Source organism: Chroicocephalus ridibundus, chromosome 8 (genome assembly GCF_963924245.1).
Source record: "Chroicocephalus ridibundus chromosome 8, bChrRid1.1, whole genome shotgun sequence".
Classification (NCBI taxonomy): domain Eukaryota; kingdom Metazoa; phylum Chordata; class Aves; order Charadriiformes; family Laridae; genus Chroicocephalus; species Chroicocephalus ridibundus.
Window position 1 is genome coordinate 44,425,569 of NC_086291.1, and position 11,285 is coordinate 44,436,853.

Here is an 11,285-nt window from a genome sequence, read left to right on the forward strand (position 1 = left end):
CTCAGGGTCACACCTTGAGGATCGATAGGAATCACTGGCGTCTTCCCTCTCGTGCCCTAATGCCAGTTCTGATACACAACTTCCTCTCCTCATGTTTTAAATACAGATGACTGATGCCATCTTTCTATTCCTCCTGGAAGAAATCCACATGTCAAATCTGAGTGTGAAAATCCTGTATTTTGATACAAATATATGCCATAAATGGAGATCATGCTAGTAGAGCTTCCAAATTCATAGCCCTTTAAGTCCTGAAGCATCTCAAAGAGCTATTCCCTGAGGATTTATAAGATTTTCACTTTGCCACATAGCAACACACAGCACAGAAAGTGAGGAACCATTTCCAAGGGTGGGGCCGAGAATGGGAAGGCATTTAAACCCAGACATAGGGTAGCGCTGCAACAAAAGGCTTCATCTAGAATTCCGATTTGTTTTTCCCAATAGTGTTACCTGAAACACTACTACGAAAAACTGCCTGATTTTCTGCTTATCACAGAGCAGTGAATTTCAGCCGCAAAGTTTTATACACTGAGGAGTGTCCAGCGTCCCGGCAGGCAGAGTCCCCACGCTTACACCTCGGTGCCACAGTGTCCTTCTGGTCACCAAAGTGTCACTCGCTTCTGGGCCAGGCAGAAGGAAAAAAGCTACTGACAGTCTGGTTTGCTGAAAACGATCCCCTAGTATGTAACTTCCCAACAGCTTTGTTTTTATTTATAAAGGGACAGATCAGCAGCATTAATTAGCAGTCAGTTCTTATTGGAAATGGATGAAGCCTTGGCCTCAGACAGTCTGTAGGGTGCTGCTTTGTGAGTGCGCACCAGGGAAGAGCCGCTCTGTACTTGCCACCTGGCTGGGACGGGCGTCAGCCTCCTGCACCCGCTCCTGCAGGCTTTGCAGTGCGGCTTAGGGAATTCCTAAGTCAGGAGCATCCAGACCACTGCAATGCTGGTAATCACAGAATCATAGGGTGGTTTGAATTGGAAGGGACCTTAAAGCCCACCCAGTGCCACCCCCTGCCCTAGGCAGGGACACCTCCCACCACACCAGGCTCCTCAAAGCCCCGTCCAGCCGGGCCTTGAACACCTCCAGGGATGGGGCAGCCACAGCTTCTCTGGGCAACCTGGGCCAGGGGCTCACCGCCCTCACAGCCAAGAACTTCTTCCTAATATCTCCTCTAAACCTCCCCTCTTTCAGATTAAAACCATTACCCCTTGTCCTATGGCTCCCCTCCCTGATCCAGAGTCCCTCCCCAGCTTTCTGTAGCCCCTTCAGGTACTGGAAGAAGCTCTAAGGTCTCCCCGGAGCCTTCTCTTCTCCAGGCTGAGCAGCCCCAACTCTCTCAGCCTGTCCTCACAGCAGAGGGGCTCCAGCCCTCCCAGCATCTTTGTGGCCCTCCTTCATGGTAACGAATCCATTAGTTTCTTTAATCCTTTTATTTTGGTTCTTTTGTATTACAATAAGATTCTCCGCTGTTTCATTCTCCTTTGAATGCTCAGGTGCACTTTCTCTCAGCAGCAAACGTTCCGTGCCTGCAGGGCTGCAGCAGGCTCCAGCCAGAGGACAGCAGCCCTGCAGCAGCACGGCAGGAATGGAGTGGATGCTCCTCATCTGCTCCAGCGCCAGGCTTCACTGTCCCAGCTTCTGTCCCCTGTGGATGCCACATAAATTCAACAATCTGCCTTTTTATGGTGTATACAGGTGAAGGGCATGAGCACTGGGAGAAGAGGGGGACTGGGTAAGGTGAGAGACAATATCTCAGGCTGCCTCAGGGGTTTCTGGAGGGAACACCTAAAGAGATCCCACTGCTCTGAGCTGCGGGGATGCATCTAGTTTATACCGTTGTTCCCAAATTGACAAATAATATAAGTTTAAAGGTGGTACAAATGCAGCGCAGCACAAATCCCTTCTGTTGGTGGCTACACATTAAGGAGTCATTTAGTGTCAACTATACAACTTACACCGCATCAAGCAAAGACACTGGATTTTGAAGAGCAAAGAGCATCATCATATCTAGACCCGAGCCTTCTGCCCGTGTCCGAGACACTGGAGGGGACACTAACAGGCACTCTGGTGCCCATTCCCTTTGTTGTTCTTCCCCAGCGATGCTGATACGCCTCTTCCTGACCTTTCCGATGAGCCACCTCTTTCAAAGACAGGCTTTAAGGGCGGAGAGGAGCTGCTGACAGAGACCTTTCCCCGTTCACCTGCTACACGTATGGCCGTGCCTGCCATCCAAAGGCCTGATGGAGATAACGGCTCAGCGTGTGCCCTGCTCCGGGAGAGCGGCCAGAGAGGAGGCACCGCTGCTCCCATCTCCCCTCCCACGCACGGTGTATGTAAATGTGGAGATTCTGTTCTATTTTTTAATCCGGTGTCCTCCCGCGAATGCCACTGAGGGTAGAAATTTAGGAAAACACGTTCTGACTGCCTTGATGTTCAAATCTTGTTAATCAAGGCTGGAGTTTCTTAATGAAGGAAGTTAAGAGTAGCACTGTCATTTCGTTTTCATTTCTGTGCAGAGAAGAGGACTCCAGAAGTTAAGTGCTAATTTTACTAAATTACTATCCATTGAAATACACCCAGATCGGTGCAGTAACTCGGCTAACGGCATCTGTAATTATTTGATTACAGTTGCTGAACTATGGATCTCAGAATATTAAAAACATTATACATTAATATAAAGCCAAGGGATAATCTAACTGTCATGAATTCAGACAAAACAGCTACAAAAAATCATACGTGCAGTATTAAGCCCTCAAAAGGAAAACCAGCAGTGTATCTCTTCCTTTCCCAACTCTAACTCAATGTGATGCTTCTAGGCTGTTTAGATAAACATATTACTATTTAGAACAGATTAACTATCTTTTTTCCCCAAATATTTCAATACCTGTATACTGAGACATATCTTCTCCTCCACCATCCTCATTCCCAACAACCCCAGAACTCAGCTGTGGCACATCATGAGCCAAGACACTCAGCCTGCTCCAGACAAGGAAATTCAGACATTTCTTAACCCATATGTATTTTTACAATGAGTTTCCGCTGATTCACAGATAATGACCCGGCACAGCGATCTTTAGATGACAGAAATAAATACAAACACACCTTTTTAAAGAGACACATGATGATAATTCTCCCCAAAATGAAGAAAACATTACGTAGAAAACATGATGTGCCATGTGGACAATTCAGTTTTGGAAAAAAACCAACCAACCAACCAACCAACCAAAGAGGTGAGAGCAGCAAAGCATGACTTGGGAAAAGGAATAGCAAGAATTCACGAGAAGCAGGGAAATGTATCAAATAGCTGATGGCATTGCTGCGTCTCTGCGACAATTATAGAGGTTTAGGGTATAAGAAAACCCCGAATCGAAAAGCAGTTTAGAAAATATCCGACAAGATCAAACTAGTGCCCCTGACAACACGTCACAGGTACCTTCTAGCCAGGTTTTACTCATCATAAACACTAAGCTACCAAACTTGTCCTGCTAGAAGTGGTCAAGTACAGTCTCTTCAAACCTTGGAGACGGAGCTAAACCAGCACAGAAAACCAACCCAACCCTCCAAACTACGACAGAGCCCAGAAATTCCCAGCGTGAGCAGCCCCTCTAGGGCCCGCAGCTATCGGGCACCATGCGTCCAGCACCCACCCGCAGACCCGACACCTCGCTTTCTGTTCCGCACAAGGGGATTTTAATAACGATAAATTACTGCCTGGATGGCAGCGGCAATGGTCCATGGGGCTGGCAGAGCCTAGTAAAGCTGTACACCTAGTGGGGGCACAGGGAATTAAACTGAGTTTTTAGCATACCTTACTTGTTCTACAGGTTGTACTGGAACTATTTGATTTTTCCTCAACATCTGAGCAGATATTTCCTCCCTAGGGAAGGCCAGTGTCTAAAAAACCCTCCTTCCCTTCCCTTCTTCCCTCCTGTTTCCTCCCCAAAAGACAATTTAAAGGTGAAGGAGTTAGACAGCTAATATTTTACCTACAAAAGAGAAGAATGACTTAAACCACAATATTTAGCTGTTGTTGTTGCTTGATGACTTCATATTGATTCAAGTCTGCTCTGTCACCAGAATGTGTCTCACCATCTCCACATCACATGAGGCCAACGAGCCAGCTCAGGGAACTGATTTGACTGAAAATTAGTATTTTTTCAAACATGATAAGATAAAAAAATTGGTTTTAATCTGACCTCCCCCTTTTTTTTTTTATGCTGATATAAAAGAAATGGAGGGAAAAATCTGGCTGGGGAGGAACTTTTGGTGACTGCCCCTCCTTTGCCTAAACCTCCTTTAGGTTGACACTGCCCTCATCTCCCACCAAATGAAGCGGGGCTGAGCTGGAGCGGGAGAAGTAGGCAGAGATGACCCAAACTGCCTCGAGCTGCAAGGCCAGAACCAGAACTTCAGATCTGGAGTAAAAGGCAAAGAAAATACAAAAGAAAAAAAAAAGTTTTTAAAGAAAGGAAGCTTATTCCATTTCCATGTTTATTGGATTTAAGGGTCTGTTTCTGTTCTATTCCCAGGAGTAAAATACAGGAAGAGTTACAGAACATTTGTTGACAACAACTGACTATAGCGATGGGGGGAGAAAAATATGCTCTGGAGTAAGTGCTCCAGCATCCTCATAAATCTGCACTGGAATAGACTCTAGCCATTGTATTTCTAAGGCTGTTACAACAGAGCACAGCAGGACACACTCTCACCATAGCAACCCAGAAAACTGCCCCATCAGAGTACGTTTCCACTCTCTGCAACACCAATCTTTGCCTGTCCTTGCTTCTCAGAGGAAACTGATGTGTTCGGGTCCTGAAGTAGCACTCGAAGCCCGAGTCCTGGCTCCAGTGCCACTTGACGTCTCCTGCACTCCACCGAACAGCAGCAATGGGAAACATCAGCAGCACCTCTCTTATGCTGCAGAGAGTTATTGAAAAATGGTGTCAAACCTGGGAAAGAGTCTTTGTGATTCCTTCAACGCACACCAACCTTTTGGGGCCCAGGAAGAGTTATGGAACATTTGTTGACAACAACTGACTATACTGATGGGGGGAGAAAAATATGCTCTGGAGTAGGTGCTCCAGCATCCTCATAAATCTGCACTGGAATAGACTCTAGCCATGGAACAGACTCTTCAGGGCACATATTGGAGAGATTGAATGATCTGAGATGAAGTTCTAGTCAGGTTCTTCACAGCATTGCCCTCCTTGGCTGTATGACTAGCCCCCACCAGGAAGAAGGGGGCTCAGTTCTCAGCCTGAGCCCTGATGACAGTGATTTTAGACCAAGTCGCGGGACTGCGCCATGGGAGCGGAGCCTGGGGCTCACATAGAGCCCTGCTACCCCAGCTGCGGCCTCTGGCACAGGCCAGCCGGGCAGCCAGAGGTGACAATGTCAGGTTGCATCTACTACTCCAGAACCTGCCTGTTAAACCTTGTATCCTTTAGTATTTTCATAATGTTTCACTTTAAATATTTTATTAACCCTTCATGTCAAAAATCTGTTCTTATGCAATCTTCACAGTGAAAGAAGGTATTTCATTAAGCACTGACAGAGTCAATAGGACATTGCCCTTATTTTCCTTGAACTAGAAAACCCAGCAATCCAGAAGAGAAACCGCACACATTACCCACTGAGACCGAATGACTCTGTTACTGTCCCCAGTTTACTATGTGTCCTGTTTGCTCAGGGCAAATTGTTAAGAAGATTTTAAAGAACTGACACTACAGGGATCCCTGAAGGGCAGGTACTAATTCCATTCTTCTTATGGAATAGAAGTGCATTATCTCCTTTATACAGGTGGAGAATTAAGCAGAGAAGCTAGAGTACCCATTTTGGGGAGTGCTGTGCATCCTACTCCCACACAAACTAAATGAAGTCTTCCCTGGCCAGGGTCCCAAGAGATTACTGGTATTCAAACAGCTATTGAATCCTCCAATAGCTGAGCTGCAGAACTGCAAATATTATATTTAGCACTTGAAATGCTTTAAACTCGAACAGTCAGTCCTTACAACATGGGAGTAGGTGGTTTTGATTTTTTTTTTTCCTACTCAACTGATTAGAAGAGCATGGGGAGAGTTGTACTTTTTGAAATAAATCATTTGGTCAAGAATTGAAAGAACGTTGCTATTGAAGCCGGAATCTGAGATCTGCTGTCTATCCTCTGTTCATATTACCGGTTACCTCTGTGCACAGCTGTGCATGATATGCCCACTTGCTCTTTTACAGAAAAGTTCAAATTCAGTTGTCCTTGAGCAAGCGAAATATTCAGTAGCTTCAGTGGGAGTTCTGCTGAGCCTCCCAGGTTTGATGAGGGAGTTTGCTTTCACGGCTTATTCAGCCCTTTAATCCTTCTAAAAACGTTTCCCACAGAGCTCTGTAGGCACAACTGAGCCAGAGCCTCCTGCACTCCCGTTCCTGTGCCTCCAGTCCAGTTGTGAGCACTGTCAGCGAGGCCGAGACAGGCTCAGCTCCAGCACCGACGTGTGCTACTAGATAAAAAGAGGACACTTATTCTCACTGCAACAATATCAGGTATAAAAAGATTATGGGATCCCCGCTCTTCAAAGTTAACTCCAGCAGCATAAAGCGAGTGTTCTCATGACCGTACCCAACAAGGCTATGTAGTAAACTAACACTCTGCCTGTGACCCTGCTCCTTGATTTCAGAAGTGGTGGGTTATGCGACATTACCAGCTGTACGGAGGTAAGCTGACAACTCAAAAATAAAGCTACTGGAATGGGACTTTCTGCCTAGAAACAAAAAAAACCCCTATCTCTGAGCACAGGTTAACTTGAGAAACACTCTTGCAATCTGCAGTTCCAAAATACTCTGCAAAGAGTGGTAGAGAAAACTACTTTTTCTTTTATAGTCTGTGGTGCTCTAAAAAAAGAGGGGAGCTAAATTCTGAAGTGATTCATAACTGCCTTTGGGAGCATGCGGGCAACCTGCTGTAGACCTTTGGCATCCTGCTGCTCCTTCAACTAATAAATGACAGTAAGCGGTGCAGCACCTGCCAGCTGCAGCAGTTTGCACAGTGCCAAACATCCCAACATCACGTCACAAGATATCAGGGAGGACTTCTACTTTCATTTATACTCTATTAAGGATTTTTAAAAGCCTTGCCTTCCTGTAGACAGGAGCAAGCAATCTACTCTGCAAGCAGAGGAAATTCCACTTAGATGACCCCCATGATGTTTCCCCCCCCCCAGTCTTTCATTTACTCTGTAGCCTTTTTGTTTTTTAGGCCAGTCATGTATCTGAAGTAAGAGATTAAGATGCTTTACAGTTAGACTTTGACCTGCAGTAGTCAGAAATTATTGGATACTGTTTCTCCTGCATCCTCAGACATGGCTTTGGGATTGAATTTTAGGTAAAAATTTCCATATTGGGCCAACAGTTATACTAATCATAGCACAAGCTCCCAAACTGAACTCAGCTTCAAGATCTGTCTGTCTTACTGCTCCCAACAGAAATACCAGCTTATGCGCAGACTAATAAGGTTGTGTTATTAGAAGGAATAGTCATCTGCTCTTTTGTCGTATATCACGAAAATAAGATGCGCACTTTTTTCTTCCTTTGTGTTTTAATTGCCAGTCCTTCACAGAAAAGATCATCTCTCTCATTTGTACACAGCCCAGGGCAATAGGACCTTGTTCGTGAATCTTAATTAATGTGCTGTGTAGAAACGGTTTTTATTTTTGATGATGCACTAGAGATTTGAACCTAGAGGGAAAAAAAAGCTGTTTAGAGAAGTATTATAGACAAGCAGAGTTCTCCTTTCAGCGCAGTTCTTAAGGCACGAAGAAGGATTAGGCTGCTCTGAAGTACTGAGCAGGGGGACAACGGCATATTCACCATGGGCTTTACCCTGGTATGCGAGAAATACCATTTATTTCAGTGGAACCAAATAGATGGTAAGGTACTACCCAGTAACACTGAAAGCTGTCTGCTGCTCTTTTTGGTAGAGTTTGAATTCACAGGTACGTGATCTGTGTCTCGGTGCAGTCATGTAGTCTTTCTCGCAAACAGGGAGTCTTGCCCCACGCCTGGATTGCTTAATGATTTTGATATCAGAGCCCTGACATGAGGTTTTGAGGATCTTGTTCCCACGGAGTCAAACTGCTTTCCTTCTCATACTGAGCACGGCTTTTGGGGCCAAAAGTCTCTGGATTTCTATTTGGGGCAAAAATAAATTGACTAAGCTTTAATCACATAGTTTCAAGTTGCTCTTATATGACAGCATTTTGGTCATGGTCCTACAAGTGCTCTACTAAAGTGCGCCCAGGAAATTGCAGGAGGGATGCAGACACTGGTGCCAGATTAATTTTTTATTTAAGGTTATCAACATTTTAAAGTTCCAAACACCATTGAGATAGCCTTTCTGCAGTGCTCATCTACTTTTGATTTTCAGAACACACCATTACCTAGGAGCACATATTGCAAAAGAAATCCTTTTATACCATTTCCTTTCTTTTTTACTTCCTATGACTCCAAAACAGGAGAATATGAGGCTCTTGCGACCACTATGAACCCTCATACACTGATGCTGTTGACCTCTGCCAATGGGTTTCTGTTTCAGACTGATGAAGCGTTTCCACTAAGGGTGCTCTATCTTCAGCTTTCCAGTGGGGAATAGCAGTAACAAGCCAATATACATAAAAGCCCAACTGATCCTTCAATAATGGGTTAAACCGTCTCAATTATGTGATATGCAACAGTCAGTGCACTGCTGTCCTCTGCAAACCAGACTTCTCATAGATACCCGCTGCTTGCTGGCTCAGGCACACTACTTCACATTTACTTCGGCTCAAAACTTTTGCCTGAGAAAGATTACAATTTCCAGCTGAGAATTTCCTTCCCTGCTGACCCGTTTTTTTTTGGAAGACAGCATACCTGGAGTTTGATCCCAACGGACAAAATGGTGAAGGGAAATGAAAATATTGTCACTCAGACCTGTTTTCTTTCCTTTTGGTGAAATCAATACCCACTCCCTTCAGTTCCTCCAATATCTTAAACTACCATGAAAGTTCTCTTGTACAAGTACCCACACATTTGGCTGCAACACTGGGAAAAGATTTCCATGTCTATATTCAGCCATCTATACATTCAGATATTTTAAAACATTAGCGTTCACTTTGGGTAGATTGCATTATCAATAAACCCACCTCTTCCTCCAATTTCATATTTAAAAAATGTTTTCCTTTATTTATCATTAAATTCAACTCCCAGTAAGAGTCTGCAGAAGGGAGTAAAAAAAGTCTTCAGAGCCTTCTACAATTAGCATACCCTCATCATGCGCCAGTAATTACCTCCCCTGAGACTTCAGTTGGGATGCCACACTGCTCTCATCACTACAGCGCTCCCACGGGGGAAATTAAGAGGCAAAACACCCAGATTACTCAGACGCCACATTCACCGCGCGCACACCATTGATCTCCCGGTCTCTTTGCACTTGACTCCAGCCAACAAATCGCTCACCAGCAACCCAAACCAGCACACCGGCCTTTGTTCCAGGCCACCGATGGCAGGTCAAAATGGATTAGCATGAAACTTGTTCTTTATTTACAGGGAGGAAAAATTCTTTAGTGACTCAGTATTGCTCACAGGATACAGGCACTAAGCTTCTTGGGAGGCATCAGGGAGAAGAGTGTTTGGGTGTGTTAAGGGTTTTTTGCACATGGTGCTTTTGTTCCTTTTTCTTCTCTCCTTTGCTGCCTCCTCCACAATTTACCCAAGAAAAGTTAACCAATGCTGTCTTCGTTCTCCATTTAATGCTCCTTCTCTACCTGTAGGACTCCTTTGGTACATAATTCTTCTAGTCCCAGAAAATGCTTGAGTCCTTTCCCAGGTCCCTAACACCTTTTTTTTCTTCAGCTGGCATAGAGAAGTCTGTGGACCAAGTTAAAGTTCTCCAATCCATTCTATCAAAAAACAATGTAAGTTTTCTAATTTCAAAATTCAGTACCCCGGTTCTCAGCTGTGCTAAGTCTCTCTACACTACTATCCCAGAAATCGCCAATGGCCACTTCAGAAAACTGTAAAAAACAATTGATAAAACAACTCCAACTTTACCCACCCCACTTGGCGTAACGTGTGTGAAAGGGAAAACAGCCCTCTTAAAATCTCAGCGGTTTCTATCAGCTGTAGATATTTCGGATGACTGTGTGTACCCAGGTTTCTCTAAATAAAACCAGGAAATTCGTGTGCTACGCTTTTGCCCAGGATTACCTCGTGCTGCGTTTCAGCTCCCTGCTTGATTTATACTGAACGGGCATCAGTCATAGCCAAATTTCAGGACTGTGTGCTTGATAAATCATGACTAACACTGCATTGTGTTGCAGTAACCAACTGTTTATTTCACAGTTGCCAACGTTATGCAACTCTTTAGAAATATTCAGAAAACCAGATGTGTGGTACACAAAATCTAGGATAGCCATGTCCTCTCCTACATCAAGATCCATGCAGCAACTTCTGATCTCGGATCTCACGGAGAGCACCTGCAAAGGCCACTGGCGTTGACAGGAGCATTTCTGCTCACTTTTTGATGAGGGAGACGGATTTAAACACCCCATTTATTGGAGAAGTACTTAGAACACTGTCCCATTACACGTTCCCATTTGATGCCTTTCAGTATTTAAACAGTTTAAGAGTATAAGGAATGAACGTTCCCAAGTTGTAGGTAGTTTATAAGAAATCCTATTCAATAGAAAAGACAGTTTCCTCTCCTGTTCTTTGTTGTCCTTAAAAGTGTTGCACAGGAGAAAAATCCATGTTCCATCACATATGTCCTTACTGATCAATATATGATTTACAAAACCAATTTTAATTTATTGTCAACGTTTTTTTTTTAATGTAGCCCTTTCTTTTCTGTGGTATCTTTGTACATTCATAAAAGACCAATAGCTTATACCTAGGACTACTCCTAAATGGGCTGAAGCTCATAATCCTAAACAAGGACTGGACAAGAAGAGAATATCCATGCCTCTGTCTATGCGCACTAGTGTTACAAAATATGTATTAAAAAGCCAATGCCACAACTGCAGTCGAAGAGCACGTGCACGAAGGTACGGATACTCTCATCTTTCTACTGCCATGGAGTCGCAGAGCATAACCCCCAAGCAGGAGGTCCCTGGTAGTTGGTCTCATGGTCTAGGAAATGCAATAGCCTGCAGCTTTAGTTTTCAGTTGTCCTTAGAGATAAAAAACCCCAACAGTTCTAATTATTTCCTTGTATCATCTCTTTCCTCACTACCTATGATTTAGGCTTGAATTCCTGTACATTT